Genomic DNA, 17,085 nt, shown 5'->3' with positions numbered 1-17,085 from the left:
GCTAATAGGTGACTATTAGCAATTTTTTCATGTATGCTGACCATTGTTAGGTAACAAGAAGACCTTCCATATAAATCACGGCAAAGTCACCAAAATCAAAACTGAAAACCAAAAGAAAAGAAGTCTTATGCTAAAATGAGAAAAGAAATTAGCAAACAAAAATAAAAACAAAGAAATCTCTAAAAATGGAAAGGAAAATCCAAGTCTCGCAAGATAAACTCAAACAAGAATGTTTATACCAATGTCTCCAACAATATGAAGAAAAAGAAAATAAGCATGTAATCATTCCTTCTTATGTTGAGATTTAGAAAAAACATACCTTGCAGAGTTGTGAATGCTTTAGGCTTTTAGATAACAGTGATCGTAAAATTCATCCACAATGAATAATTTCTGTTTGATATGAATCTTCTTGTTCTCAAGCATCATCTTAATCATTTTCTAAAAGAAAAGGAATGCTTAAAGAAACAGATTAAAGGTTCAAAAACTTCCTGGTGTAGCTGTTTCGATGAAGATTATCGCTGCTTCATGAAATTAAGCCAGGAGAAGAGTATGGACTTTTGAAAATATGATCTGGCAGAGGATTGAAAGCTTTAAATGGAGAGCTGCAAAACAGAGTCTTATATCAGCATAATTTAAAAACAAAAATGAAACTAGAATGGTGAAATGGAAATTAATGAAAATGGGCACATGAATCTTACCATTGGATAATTGCTTTTGATCTTACCTGAAAGGTATCAATTTCCCCAAACTAGCTGACTTCTTATTTTAATTAATATTAAAAACATGAAGAAGTCAAACTAACCAAAATCATATAACCCCAAAATCATTATTTATTTTACTAAAGCAAGCAGTAAAAAATGAAATGCTTAGTGCTCAAGGGAATTGAAATTAAAAGAAATGCATCATAAATGAAAATGAGAATTTGCAGTAATGACTGTTTCTCAAAATATTATTAGTTTTATATAAACTCCATGATTTTATAAATTGTCCAGAATCAAGACAAAATCTACGATAATAAAATTTAAATATGAAGATAGAGAGGTCTTGAATTCCATTTTTAATTATGGAATTATATATTTAAACTAAAATGTATGAGAAATTGAAATAATTTGAATATGCTGCAAATTGGTCATTAACTGCTTTCTTACCATAGTGGTTACCCAAGCTCGCTTTTAAAATAACACATTGCCGTATCGGATGATTTACATAACATGTTTCTTCACCATGCTTCAAATTTAATCTGCAGAACTTCACCTTTATTGCTATGCCATATATCGATTAAATGTTAATGGCTCAAAGGCATGCATTGGAAGCTATCGCATCGGAGATTGCAATGGAAAATTGCTGATAAGAACATGTGCAATGAAATGAAGCGATCACATCATTAAAGAAACATTATATCGGGGATCAGAAAATATTTACATTGTGCTTCCCGTATCGCAAAACGCACATCGTAGATTCAGAGAAGTGACGTGAGCATAATAAATGTGATGAAATGATTGCACTATCGGTGATGCGATGGATGTCGTAGCTTAATCGGCAATCGGCAAACTTTAGGTACCCAATGTAACACAATATATTTTTTGCGATGCCGATATGCGATGAAGAGCGGACCTGATAACTTTTTATGATGGGATTTTAATAACATATCGGATCCGAGATATCGGCAATAAATAAAACTGCAAGGAAGCGATTGCGATATCGGCGATGCGATGAATGACACAACTAATCGGTGATCGGCAATCTTAAGCACCCGATGTAACACAATATGATTGTTGCTATGCCGTGTTGATGCCCCGAAATTCGTTGCAACAACATCGGGGAAACCACCCGGTCCGGAACTTAGTGCAGCTCCTTTTCCGTTTGGAATAGTGGCTCCGACTGGGGATAATGGGACCAGTTTCCCAAAGATTATAAGTAAACGAGATGAATGAATGATTTATGATGTAAGGTGATAATAAATAAATAACTAAACTACAAAAGAAATATAATAACTATAAGCTAATCCCGGGACTTATTGATTCATTTGAATACAGCGTTTGATAATTTAGGCTTACTGGCAGGCATATAGATGACACTAACAACAAGCATAAATGTTTAAATCATTTAAGATTGCTCTGCATAAGTAGTTATGCAGAGCGATAATAGCGAATTACTGTACTCAGTCATTTATATCATTGTTACATGCATGATTAAAAGAGATAACAAATCACAAAACATTCAATAGTGATATGAAATGCAGACTTGCTGTTATATTGCATACATGTAATCAACAATAGCAAAAGTAATAACACAGCAATTCATATAATAGAAAAGAGAACAGATACAGATAATAGTACCATGCAAGCTGTTTGATCAATCCAATATATTAATCGCTATGTCGCGGTTCCTCCTTCAGACCAGAAAGCATTCCAAGCAAACGACAATAGTGCACAATTTACTTAAAACAGCCTTCCAAGTAAAATTAAGAACCAGTGGTCGAGTTTCAAAAAAGAATATAGACTGAAGCACAATAGTGCAAACTTCAGCCTTTAAGTCTTTTACAAAATTTTACGACCCTTTCCAAAACAATGAAAGGGTCTATAAATACTATGCTAATCTAAAATATCTAAATATATAAAACTGAAAAACAACTAAATCGGCATTAACAAATATCATTTTGTATCTTGGTGATTCGGCAGTCGGCGGCGATGTTTCAGTCAGAGGTCTCTTTGCCTTTACTCCTTTGCTGACATATCGCCAGCATTGGCTCTACTTCTGGTGGAGTATTGAGGCGTGAAGTCAGCTGTGCATCATATGTGGCATCTCGAATATCGGCAATCAGGTATCGGAGAGCATCTGTTAGACAATTAAGAGCCGACCTTTGAGAATGTGGTTTAATCAGGAAAAGCCAGTATGAATCGGCGGTCAAGGTATTTACTCCAGTAATTAACTGCCCTTGTTTCTCCAGATCAGGGTAATTCTTGAGCTCCAGCATATTTGCCGTTGTTATGTTTCTAGGTGTGCATTGTGAAATCATGTTGGCCAGATACAATGTATCATTGACTAGATTGATCATGTTACTGGCAATCATTTTGCATCTGGAGGCTGCTCTTTCTGCTTTCATCATCTGTGTGTTCCATTCCATGAAGAGTATGTCCTTGTATGTTACACAGATTCGGGAGAAATTTGCGGCTTGCCCTTCTGGAGAGTCTTGCCATTCAATATATTCTGTTATATCGTCTTCAGCCTGATCCAACTTACTTCTGGCTTTCTCGATTTGTTGACACACTGCTGTAGATGTTTCACACAGTGACTCAGCTTCAACAAGTTGTTGGCATAAGATCCTGATTTGAGATATCAGTGCGCTGTTTATTCGAGTTGCCTCTGCTCTGAAATCATTGATACTCTTGGCGCTCTTAATACCTTCAAGCTGAGCTGATAGCTGAATTATTTGCTCGTCTTTAGCTTGTATCATCAGCTCATTCGATGCCTTCAACTGGGATAATGCCTCTGACAATTCTTTTGCTTTCTGAATGTCACTTTGGTCTATCCTCAGTTGTTAAATTTGCTGGGTTAACAAATGATTCTCTTGTTGTTGGGCCAGCAATTGTTCTTCTGCCTGTGCTGCCTTATTCCTTGTCTCTATCACTTCTGCTTGTAATGCGTATATCTCATGCTCTTTAGTCTTCAAAAGAAGACTTACTTCGGATGCTTTGTCAATAGTAGCTGCTGAATAAGCTCCCGCAAATTGCGATAGCTTTGTCAGATCTTCAGAGGGATCCAATTCTCCCTTCCAGACCACATTGCCCATGATTGTTTGCTCAGGCAAAATAGAAGGTTGATCAAGCCTTCGCCTTTTCCTTGAGCGCCTTACAACGGCTCTATGCTTTGGGCTGTAGAAAATGTCTAGAGGAGGAATTTCCTCCACCTGAAGATCAATTTGATCGGATGGGTCTTGAGTGATTACCTCTACATTCTGTACCATGGGTGAGCCGCTGGTTCCCTCTAGAACCGGAGAAGAAGTAGTATTGGGAGTCTTAGAGGCGTCTGAGTCTTTGGAGGCTTCCTTACCACTTATGATGGAATCGAATTGGTTCCATTCTTTAATTAATTCAGGATCAGTAGAGACTTGCTCACTTTGTTCTGTCTCCCGTTCAATCCTCTGTTGTTCCTCCAATGCCTTCCGCCGTTGCTCCTCCTGTGCTCTTTGCTGCTGTTCCTCCAATTCCCTTTTCTGCCTATCTTCCAGTTCTTTCTTTGCTTTCTCTTCTTCTTCTCTTTTCCTATGTTCTTCTAACTCCTTTTGTCTTCTTAGCTCTTGATCCTTTTGTGCCTTTTGCTGCCTTTCTATTTGATCCTTTCTATGCTTCTCTGCTTGCAGCTTGTTTTGCCTTTCCTCCTGTTGTCTATCATATTCTTTAGTTGTAACAGGAGATAGGTGTATTTGCTGCTGACCAGGCTCGCTTGAGGAGGATGTTTGGGCTGTGGATAATAAATCTAGAGGCAAAGTTTGCAACCTTTGCTTTCTAAGTTTATTAAATTCAGTTAACTCCTCATCTTCATAACTCAATTTAGCAAGTTGTCTGACTTGGCTTATTGAATCGGCACTCACGAACAGGTCATCAAACTGGTCTTCTTGATGAACAACCTTTGACAGTTTGGCCTGTTCCAGGGCAATGAAAGCAGTCTTTTTTGGATCATAGAGTCTATTTGGAATAGAAGCCAGGGATATCATTTGGAGTTTGGCTGCTTCCTTCTCTGCATGCTTGTAATTCAGCAGCGTATAAACTCCAATTCTTAAAGGAAAAGAGGGCCATCCTCTCTTTTTCTCCTCTTTGAGAGTTTGTGTGACACCCTCAGACATAATCTGGTAGGAGATTTCCCGGGCTAACAATTTATCTGGGACGTACAGGGGGAGGACATGTGGCTTAGCTTTGCTTCCAAAAACTCTAATATAGGTAAAATGTTCTTCGCCGAACCAATGGGCTACAGCTGGGAGATCAAAAGAAGCTTCATAGGAAATTCTAGGGATAGGTCTGTCAAAAATAGAATAGTGAACGGGAACCATAAAACCATTGCAGATTTGATATAAATGGTCTTTGTGAGAGGGTTTCCACAATTTCCGATGGTACAAGTGAATGGGTGTTGGGTCATGGGTTGTCCATCTCCAATCAAGGACAGGAAACTCAGAATTAAAACAAAGGGTATCCATAATGTAAGTAGAGTAATAGAATGGTGGGATTTTTCTCTCAGTGACTCTGGTTTTGGCCCTAAACTCACGAATAGCCATGACCAATTTATCAGACAAAATAGTGGCCCAATCCATGATTATACTATTGACGGCTGCTTCCATTAAAGGAACCATATCAATATGAATATTTGCAAAGTCATGAAATCCCCACAATCTACACATCATAATTCCGGCGTAGCAATAAGGTGAAGCCAAAGAAGCATTGGAGTACTTACCCGACATATCATGCTTGTGTTTAGTTGGATTCTGCCTCCACTCTCGGAGAGGTTCGGATGGCGATTCATTCTCCTTCGCGAATTTCTCCAAAAAGGCTCTATTATAGACTAGCTCGGGTTGAGGCAAATGATACATCCGTCTCAAGTCATCAGGCTTGAAGGAACCGAAAATCCTTCCATCCTTAGTATGGAAGGTTCTATCAGTGAGAGTAATTTCTTCAATTGCCCAACGTACCACATCAGTATAGGGCAAGACTTGTTCTCTGGCTGCTATTCTGTGCAGAAAGGAGTCAGCCAAATCTTTAAGAGTTGCCTCAGACTTTCTTAGTTCATCCACACTAGCCTCCGTTACTGTCTGTTCTGGTTGTTCTGCTTCTAGCAAATTGTATGTACCTTGCCATGTAGTACCAGGAAGACCAGTGCATGTAGTATCTGAGATTAAGCCTTTCTTTGAAACCATAGCAGCTTGGCCTGAGACAGGTGTTGGAGTAGAACCTGCCACCTTTTTGAACTTCTTTCCCATCATATTCAGACTCCTCTCGGTTGAATTCTACACAAATGCAAGAGAAATTGTAACAAAGAAATAACAATGACGATCCATAATGGGATAGATATATAACTTGAAGCGTGGTGAGATTAATTCTAAAAGTGGCTGCGGATCTAATGATTTGAGAGGGCACCGCAGATGCAATGATGGTGATTTTACGGCCTGCAGCTTCATAAATGACCATAACTTAAGTTATTAAACCGAATGACCCCTTAAAGCGTGCAATAGATTTCTTCAAAGGTCTAATCGTAATTGCTCATTAATTCGAAGGGGCAAAGCTTTAAATACGCATGCATTACCTTATCCCTTTACTTAACGGCATTTTGAAATTTGTGCTTTTGTCAAATCGGATTTAAATATAACTTTAATGTTTTGAAATAATCATCCTTTTATTAGGAGTTCTGGTCATCATTAAGCGTCATCGCATCGCATCGGGAGTGTGAGTGACATTATCATTTGGGAGAGATCTTGGCGAATGCCGATTGCGACATTGTATCATATTAGCGCGCGAACATAATCCCTAAATGCATATCAATTGATTTACCGACTACCGATAGCGATATCACATCGCATCGGGAAAAAGATCTGAACGTCTTATGAAGATGTATGGGATTCTGCCGACTACCGATAGCGATATCGCATCGGGGAAAAGATGTGTGCTTTTTCTGTGTGTGCATTGGCTATCTGTTACACTAAAAAATGTCACCTTGACTACTTACAGTTAGTATGGCTGAAATCAACAGTCATGCTACCCTCTTAGGCAAGTCTCATGCCTCTGTTATCCATCTCAAACTCAAAGAAGAGAGAAAGTCTTGTAAAAACTATGTTTATCTCTGGGGTCGCAGGTTCTCTCTAGCCTTACCTGCGGGGACGCTGACCATGTTCACAAAATCTGCGTCCATGGACGCTCTGTATGTTAAGGGACAGGTGCGTCCCTCTGTAAAAGGCAAAATGCGCGAGTTTTATCTTGAAAAAGTTACTTGTGGTTACTTCTAGAACATTCTAGAGGTCGGTTTGATGAAATGGATGCGCCTCCAGTTGGTTCATGTATCTCTATTAAGGGGGAACTTATCCCATCAATAAGGGAGCTATCCCACCCATAGAGGGGGATGATCCCATTGATAGTGGACCTGAATAACCTCTTTACAGCACTATAAATAAAGACATTGAGCCAGAGGGAGAGGAGGTTGGAGCTATACATTTTCTTTGGGTAAATGCTGCAGGATTTAGGTCTTCCATTAGAGCCTTTGTAAGGAGAGATTGTCTTTACTTGATTCTACTTGGAAGAGGGTGAGCTTTGTCAAAGTAGAGGAAAACCCTTGATGGACCCTGGGAGGAACTTGCACAACACCAAGGCCAGGTTGTAAGAGTTTCTTTGTTTCGTTATTAATACAAACTGGTTTATTTTTCTCAATAGCTTGTGTTAATGAGTTATTTCATGTGTTCCTTGGTCTGCATGTTGAATATATGTTTTATTATATGAAATGCAAGTGCTTGGTAATTGTTTGATTGTTTGTGGTTGCAGGGATTGACCTGAAGGAGGAGCTCATCCGGATCGTCAAGAACGGACTTCAACAACAGCGTTTTGGAATAAGGTAAGCCTAAACACTTGTAGTTTTCATGTTGTAAAAGGTGTATTTAGAGAAAGATCACTCCATTTTGTCTTGTTTGTCATTAGAATGTCTTAGACTTCTAGGAAGGTCAGCTGTGTCCGCACCCTTGACCAATTCCGTGTGACAAATTGGCGACTCCGCTGGGGACTCCATTAATGAGAGAGTCTTTTCCTTTATGTGAACTTTGCTTTGAGAAAATCATTTTTATTTTCTGGTTTTTGACTGTGAGAATTAGTATTTGGGTGGCTTAGCTTTAGATTTAGTTGGATTTTGTTTTTCTTAACTTTTCCAGAAGGACGCACCCTCTGAGTACTGCACAGTGCGTCTTTGGACGCGCTGTTGCCGTTTGCACAGAGCGGGCCCGCGCCTGTTCTAACGGGTTGCCTGCGTCTTCCTGTAAAAATTTAGGAAAACTCCATTTTTGCTTTAATTGCTTTTAGATTTTGGTTTTTCTTAGTGTTTTCTGCCCAGATCCTTTAGTACCCTGTCAAAAATTTTCACCTGAACTTGTTTCATTAGCATTCCTGCTTTTAGCTTTCATCAATTGGGTGTTTTGAGTCTCTTTCTTGAGAAATTCTTGATTTGATTTCCTTTGATCATTACTTGGAGGTTTGTCTCAGTCTTTTCACAATTTTGCATCTTTTTGCTTTTGTTTTTGCAAAAAAATTTCCCCCTCATTCGCCGGGGGGGGCTAAATTGTGTATGAGTGTTAATCGCCTTTGAGTGTTTTTATTTTTTGATCTTTGGAACTCTCGCCCAATTTTATCAACTTGCACTTGTTTGATTCTTAGATTACATTAGAATCATCTTGTGTTTGAGAATTCTCTTGCATAGATCACATTTGCATAATTAGAATTCTCATTTTCAGAATATTAATGAAAAATGTGCATAGATTACATTTGCATACTTTTCAAGTGAATTGTGCATAGATTACAATTGCATAGTTTACATTCTGAAAAAATCAATTGTAGATTTAGATCAGCTTTCTTTGATTTGAATTTACACAAAAATAAAATAAAAAAAATGGTTTGGAATTGATTTGCATTAGTTCTTCTTGATGAAATTAGTGCATTAGAGAATTTGTTATATTTTCTCTTAGTGATCAATTTTTTGCATTGTTGGAAGTGAATGGAAACTCTCTCCTTACTTTAGTTAGGATTCATCGAATTGAAACAATTACATTATCATATTCGATTGCATTCAGTTGAGTCGGGTCATAACATCATTGGTTTCATCTCCATTTATCCATTTGAGTAATAACAGCCTTAATAACACAGCGCTTAATTAAAATTCATCTAGTAATTTTTACATTTCTAGGGCTCTGAAGCACCAACATAGCTTAGGCTAGTGTCTTGGAGTAGGTGAGTACTTAACTCTCCAAGACAGTAAAACCAAACAAGTAGTCGATCTTGTGATAGAATCAAATCCAATTGTTACATTTACACTCTGGGAAAGCTCCTCTTAAAGGAGAAGCACGAGCTCGTGTCCGAACCAGTGAGGGGATCATTCCCCCCTCGTTGGGAACGACGCCAGACAGTACGTATTACAAACGGTAAACCTCGGATTAACCATTGTCGAGGAGCCAGGGGTCACTTATCGGTAAACCTTGGATTACTGTCAAGGAGCCGGTAAGGGGATTGAGCTTGCTACTCTGCCCTTGCATGCTGTCGGAGTTTAGACTGTTCCCCCAGGTGTACTTGTGGCCGTTGGTAACCTTAGTGACCATAATCTTTAGGATTCTACCCAAGGTGACAGTGGAGGGAAGGTCCCACTGTACCTGGAGCAGACGTCGGCTATACTCACTTGGATTTTCTGGGGGGTTCACTTCACTCGAGACGGTTAAAGTGGAGGAACTTGGTCCAGTCTATTCATTAAGCAGGTTGTCGGCGTAACTGTTCCACCCGCCATTTCTGTACTGAATCCAGCGAGGTTGGGCTTCATCACCAACTAGCGTTTTTGGTCCGGAAGAATACTGTTTGTGTGTGGTTTGACTCCTAGATTTGATAGCGCGTGTTAATTTGTTTGTTTTTACTTTTAGAGACCATAGGTGTGAACTGTGAATTTTAATTGTTAGGTGTAAATTGTGAATTGTTAATTTTAGTTTAAAATTGTTAATAAAATTCACTGAAGTTGAATATAATGGCAAATGTTCCGGAATTTATCAACCTAGGAACACCTCCTAATGAGAATCCTAGTACTTTTCCTTACTTTGGAAATGTTGGTCCTCCTTATATGGCTACTTTGTCATTACCTGGATTTACAATAGGTTTACCGATATGGTTATTTTCAACTTCGTTGGCCCAAAATACTCCAATTGTTCCATCTCAACCGGATGCTTCACCTCACCAGAGTTCACCATCTCAACATCACCAACCTTCTGTTGACCCTTTACCTTCTTCGCCTAATTTTTCTTCCTCCATTTCTTGCTCTTCGCCTGGTAAAAGCCTTGATGCTAGTAACCAGGAGGCTAAGAAGAAGAAGAAAGGGAAGAAGAAGAAGAAGAAGAAGAAGCAAGATAAGAAAGAAGTCAACCAACCAACCATGGCTGTAAGTGTTAGTTGTGTTGAGGAAAATTCCGACATGCACCGTAAACCCAAATACCCTTGCAGGCTTTGTAAGGGTGACCACTTCCTTGTCAATTGTCCTGGTATACCAAAGGTCTTGGAAGTATGGTCAGAAAAATCTCATCAACTTTCCATTGATCCATCAACCAGTGATAGTCAGGTTCCTGGGAAAAAGGGTAAAGTTAGGTTTCCTTGTAAGTTATGCAAAGGGAGTCATCAAACTCACATTTGCCCTCACATGGATGAAGCCTCAAAATTGTTGGAAAAACTTACTGTTCCACAGCAAGAATTTCCAACTGGTTACCGTAAACTTTCTCCCAACCTACCGTCAATTGACGGAGTGATTGATCTAAATTCACGTACGGTCGATCACACTCTTCCATTGGAGAGTGAAACTCATGTCACTCAGGTTGATGATCAATTAGTTGATCAAGTGGTCGATTCAATTTCACATAGAGTCGATCCCACTTTCCCTTTAGAGAGTGAATTTCAAACCGCTCAGGTTCTTCTTGTTACATCAGATTCTTCTATGCCGGGGGGCATTTCACCTGTTTATACAGAACCCCCTCCAAGCACTGAGGTCTTTTCCTTTGATTGGAATAGACTGACAGAACCTCGTCTTCCTTCCTCCATCCCTTTCCAAATCATTGTCAAGGCTGGTGGTAGGGACATACATCGTACTCAGGTAGATGAGGGTGCTTCTGTTAGTATTCTATCCTCGACTGTTTGGAAAGCTTTGGGTTCCCCTCAGCTTGCGCCTATTACGCAGAATCTGAAAGCTTTTAACAGAACCATTAGTGAACCTTTAGGGCTCCTTCCTAATTTTTCAATTACCTTGGAAGGTAAAACTGTCTGTATTGATCTTATGGTAGTTCGAGGTCCCTTGGATTTCAATTTACTCCTTGGGCGAGACTATGTTTATGCCATGAAAGCTGTCGTATCGACACTCTTTCGCGTGATGTCTTTCCCTCACAATGACAGTATTGTGACTGTAGACCAGCTTTCGTTCCCTAGTCTTGTCTCAACTACCAATAATATGACACCCCTAAATGTTCCTGATTCTAAAGTGGTATCTACCCTGCCACGGGTTAATTATGTGGCAACTGGTCCCATGTTTTCAGTTACCGATGTAAGTGAGCCTCTCACTGTTGATTTAGATCCGGTAATTGACATGGAAAACTCTATGGGATTACTTGAACACGATGTTCTTATCCCTTTTGAGTCCCTTGACATGTGTTCCTTCCAGAGAAGTATTCTTCCTTCTGATGAAGACCTCTTGGAAGCCATGATCAAGGAGTGTCCATTGACATGTCTTTCTTCCAGTTGGAAGCCATGATCAGTGTTTACGAGGATAGTTTTTTCCTGTATCAACCTCGTTAAAAAATGAAATAGGCTGTAGTGAGGATAGTTTCTTCTAGTCTCAACCTCATTAAAAAATGAAACTGGACGTCATGAGCATAGTTCCTTGTCTTGTGTCAAGCTCATTAAAAAATGAAACAAGGAGTACGAGGATAGTTTTTTCCTGTATCAACCTCGTTAAAAAATGAAATAGGCTGTAGTGAGGATAGTTTCTTCTAGTCTCAACCTCATTAAAAAATGAAACTGGAAGTCATGAGCATAGTTCATTGTCTTGTGTCAAGCTCATTAAAAAATGAAACAAGGAGTTACGAGGATAGTTTTTTCCTATATCAACCTCGTTAAAAAATGAAATTGGATGTTACGAGGAAAGTTCCTTTTACTGTGTCAACCTCGTTAAAAAACCGAAACGGTGTGCATGAGGATAGTTCTTTTACTGAGTCAACCTCATTAAAAAATGAATCAGGTAGGTTTTAGGTTATATAGGTAGATTATAGAATGTAGGATTTTGAGGACAGTTCCTGTTACTGAGTCAACCTTGTTAAAAAATGAATCAGGTATGAGGATAGTTCCTTTCTTGTGTCAACCTCCTTAAAAATGAAACAACTCCCTTTTCAAGTTAAATATTGAAAGTAAACCTTCATTTCATCCATCCGGTTGAATGCAATGAAGCTTGGGAGGCATGTACCTCGTTTTGTGTCATTATGCTGGGGGCATGTGAACATTTTGAGCATAGTTCCTTGTCTTGTGTCAAGCTCGTTAAAAAATGAAACAAGGAGTCTTGAGCATAGTTCCTTGTCTTGTGTCAAGCTCGTTAAAAAATGAAACAAGGGTAGGTTAAGTAGGTAGATTGTAGAGTGTAGTCATGAGCATAGTTCCTTGTCTTGTGTCAAGCTCCTTAAAAAATGAATCAAGGATTTTTGAGCATAGTTCCTTATCTTGTGTCAAGCTCGTTTAAAAAATGAAACAAGGGTTTTGAGCATAGTTCCTTGTCTTGTGTCAAGCTCGTTAAAAAATGAAACAAGGGTAGGTTAAGTAGGTAGATTGTAGAGAGTAGTCATGAGCATAGTTCCTTGTCTTGTGTCAAGCTCATTAAAAAATGAATCAAGGATTTTAGAGCATAGTTCCTTGTCTTGTGTCAAGCTCGTTAATAAATGAATCAAGGTTTTTAGAGTAAAGTTTTTTGTTAGGTAGATTGTAGCGAGTAGGTATGAGCATAGTTCCTTGTCTTGTGTCAAGCTCATTAAAAAATGAAACAACTCCCACAAGTCTTTCCAAGATCTTGAAAGTAAAGCTTCATTCCATCCACCTCATTGAATGAAATGAAGCTTAGGGGGCATGTACCTCGTTTTGCGTCATTATGCTGGGGGCATGTGAACTTATAACAAGCATAGTTTTTCGTTTCAAGCTTGCATAAACATGAAACTGAGTCCGAGCATAGTTCTTTTCCTGTGTCAAGCTCGTTAAAAAATAAAACAAATCCTCCTCTACTTGAGTCGAGAGTTTGACTAGATCTTAGATGTTAAGTTGTATTTTTAGGTTAGTTATTTCAGTTTTTGCATAATTTTCTTACAGTTTTAGGTCGAGTCTTTCAAACGATCTCGTTCATGAATCTTCATTCTATCTAGCTTGTACTTAGTTGAATGAAATGAAGTTGGGGGGCATGTGCTCTAGCAGTTATGCTTAGGGGGCATCAAGCATAGTTTTATCTCTGTTTCAAGCTTGTGTAAAAATGAAACTACTCTGAAGCATAGTTTTTCTCTGTTTCAAGCTTTTGTAAAAATGAAACCTATCTCGAGTCAATTTCAGTTATTTTCAAGACTCGTTAAACTCATGAAAATACCGAGATTATTTTGCTATCTTTCATTCTCGTAAAACAAATGAAAATGCCGAGATCTTTCCGTCTTTTCCTACTCGTAAATTAAATTGAAAGTCGGCCATATGAGTACATTTTTATCATTTTTTCGAACTCGTTAAAACTTACGAAAAAGTGAAAACCATGAGTACATTTTTATCCCTTTTTCGAACTCGTTAAAACTTACGAAAAAGTGAAACCTTGGAGTTCTCTTTTAAGCCCTTTTCAGACTCTTAAAACATGAAAAGATTGCCGAGCGTTTCTTTTACACTCGTTAAAACAGAATTAAAAGACGGTCCCCTTTTTAGCTCTTTTCTGACCGTAAAATCAGGAAAAGATTGCCGGGTTTTTGTCGTTTCAAACTCGATAAGGAAATAAAACGACGTGTCCTTGATCGCTTTTTTACTTTTCAGGTCAACGACACTATTATGAAAGTACTCCTTGGTCGCAAGATCAAGCGGTTCCCCCAGGTATTATTTTATACTTTTTCGGGCTTGAGGGACACAAATATACGAAAAAGTTCAACGTGGAGTCTCCTTTAGTTTTTTCAGACTCTCTAAAATTGAAAAACGCCGAGTTTCTCCTATACTGGGCTCGTTAAACTTTTACAGTAGAGGACCTGTTCAATTACAAACAGGAACGAACCACTCCTTCCTAGGGTTCGAATTTAAACTAGGTTGGACTCGTCCGAAGGATGAGCTTATAATCAAGCATATGTTATCCTCCTCAAGCTTGTTAAAAATAAAGAGGTACTTGCCAGAAATGGTGGGGGAAAAGAGAGAAGAATGAACCTGTTCGTCACCTTTTGTCTCAAAAGAAACTTTATTACCGCTCTTGAACACGACACTTTTTATTCACCTGGGTTGGGAAATCTTTTACCTCACAGTTGACCAAACCACTTTGAAAGTCTTTAACCGGGTTCCGGGGATTAACTTTGAATTATTCGTCACCAAGCCATCTGTTGTGTCGTTATGTGTTCAAGAGGTCTGCAAGCAAAACTTTCATCTGCAAAATACTTGTCATCCATTTGACCATCCCTGAGTCAGTCCTTACAGCAACATTTCTTCAACTTGAACAATGATTTCGTGTTGTGGGCTTGCCTGCAACGGGTCGCTTTCTATCGACATCGACACATTATCTAGAAAGATGACTTAGGAATCGACAGTACCTTGAAGTCTGCATGCATCAATGGCAGGTTTCTCGCCTTTGACGTCAGTTTACATCATTGACTTTCGATCAAAGGATTCCGTGAAGTGTTCGACATCAAAACATCTATTCACATTTCACGGGTTGTGCTTGGTACTTTGAGAACCATTGACATTACTGGTGGTTTCTCTCACGCTTGTTAACAGTTTGCATCATCGACTGGTAATCAAGTGGTTTCTAACATGTTCGACATCGAATCATTTAATCACATGGCTAGAATCGTACCAATTCGGGAAGTAGAAGTGAAGACCCTGGATCTAGTTTCTACCATCCAGGCTGCGAGGAGTTTTGTATTCATTATCTATGTAGACTAATCATAAACAGATGGCTGCGTCCATACTGTGTCTACAAAAGTCTATAAAAATGATGTACTGCAAGATCATTCCTGTATCAGAATAGTTAGTCCATTAGTTAAGGTTTTGAATCTGAGTATGGGAATGCCTACCTCAGTGATGATATAATCTTATCCATGTATTTTGTGTTGAAAATTGCAGGTTCCAACCAGGCCATCCACAAGACAATCCTTGAAATGATAAAGCGCTTCACCCTTCCTAGAATTACAAAACCCTACTCTATTCCAGGCTTCGCACTTTAGGGGGCAATCTGTTACACTAAAAAATGTCACCTTGACTACTTACAGTTAGTATGGCTTAAATCAACAGTCATGCTACCCTCTTAGGCAAGTCTCATGCCTCTGTTATCCATCTCAAACTCAAAGAAGAGAGAAAGTCTTGTAAAAACTATGTTTATCTCTGGGGTCGCAGGTTCTCTCTAGCCTTACCTGCGGGGACGCTGACCATGTTCACAAAATCTGCGTCCATGGACGCTCTGTATGTTAAGGGACAGGTGCGTCCCTCTGTAAAAGGCAAAATGCGCGAGTTTTATCTTGAAAAAGTTACTTGTGGTTACTTCTAGAACATTCTAGAGGTCGGTTTGATGAAATGGATGCGCCTCCAGTTGGTTCATGTATCTCTATTAAGGGGGAACTTATCCCATCAATAAGGGAGCTATCCCACCCATAGAGGGGGATGATCCCATTGATAGTGGACCTGAATAACCTCTTTACAGCACTATAAATAAAGACATTGAGCCAGAGGGAGAGGAGGTTGGAGCTATACATTTTCTTTGGGTAAATGCTGCAGGATTTAGGTCTTCCATTAGAGCCTTTGTAAGGAGAGATTGTCTTTACTTGATTCTACTTGGAAGAGGGTGAGCTTTGTCAAAGTAGAGGAAAACCCTTGATGGACCCTGGGAGGAACTTGCACAACACCAAGGCCAGGTTGTAAGAGTTTCTTTGTTTCGTTATTAATACAAACTGGTTTATTTTTCTCAATAGCTTGTGTTAATGAGTTATTTCATGTGTTCCTTGGTCTGCATGTTGAATATATGTTTTATTATATGAAATGCAAGTGCTTGGTAATTGTTTGATTGTTTGTGGTTGCAGGGATTGACCTGAAGGAGGAGCTCATCCGGATCGTCAAGAACGGACTTCAACAACAGCGTTTTGGAATAAGGTAAGCCTAAACACTTGTAGTTTTCATGTTGTAAAAGGTGTATTTAGAGAAAGATCACTCCATTTTGTCTTGTTTGTCATTAGAATGTCTTAGACTTCTAGGAAGGTCAGCTGTGTCCGCACCCTTGACCAATTCCGTGTGACACTATCGCCGATGGCCGATAGCGATATCGCATCGGAAAGAACCAAGGTAGCAAATGGTCTTGCGATTGTCTTTTCGGACTTAACCAAAAATTGCTTATTATTTGTTCAAAAAGGCTTTTGTTAACAAATTCATTTGATTATCATACCTTTTTCGAACAAATTCATTAATGCCAATTAAATTTTTTAAAAGGGACCCATTTCATATGTTAATTGTTTGTGATAAAAATGTTATGAAATGGGGGGTTGTTGTAGGGCACAACATGCCGATATGCGATGAATGACGTGGCTAATCGACGATCGGCAATCGGTGTAATCGGCAATCTTAAGTACATGATGTAACAATTCTCGATACGCCGATATGCGATGAAGAGTGGACCCAATAGATTTATGATGATATTTTAATAATATATCGGATCTAAGACATCGGCCTTTTATGATTATGCCCTTACTTTTATTGCGATTAAACGGACGCGATATTTTTTATGAATTTGATTTGAATTTCATATCGGGTCCGGAATTATGTGGTCATCGCAATATCGGTAATGTGATTTATCGGAGATCAATGATTTGATTATGGAAGTATACTTCACTTGGAAACCTCCGATTTGTGAAATGCGATGTGGCATATGAGTAAGATAATACATCGGAGGTTTTTGATGAGCAAAGAAATGCTAAGGACTTCTTCCGATGAAATCTTATGATGCGAATGATCTTATGATATTCCTTGAAATTTCAATTGTGTTTTCTAAGTGAAATAAAAGCAAAATTAAAAATGCTTAAATTATAATGCATCACAAATAAAATTTCCCTGAGCTTATTGCAAATTTGAAATGGGTTTA

The sequence above is a fragment of the Pinus tabuliformis genome, chromosome 7 (assembly GCF_031772625.1).
Source record: "Pinus tabuliformis cultivar Carrire ecotype Pingquan chromosome 7, CPIR1, whole genome shotgun sequence".
Taxonomy (NCBI): domain Eukaryota; kingdom Viridiplantae; phylum Streptophyta; class Pinopsida; order Pinales; family Pinaceae; genus Pinus; species Pinus tabuliformis.
Note: the sequence above shows the minus strand (reverse complement) of the source record.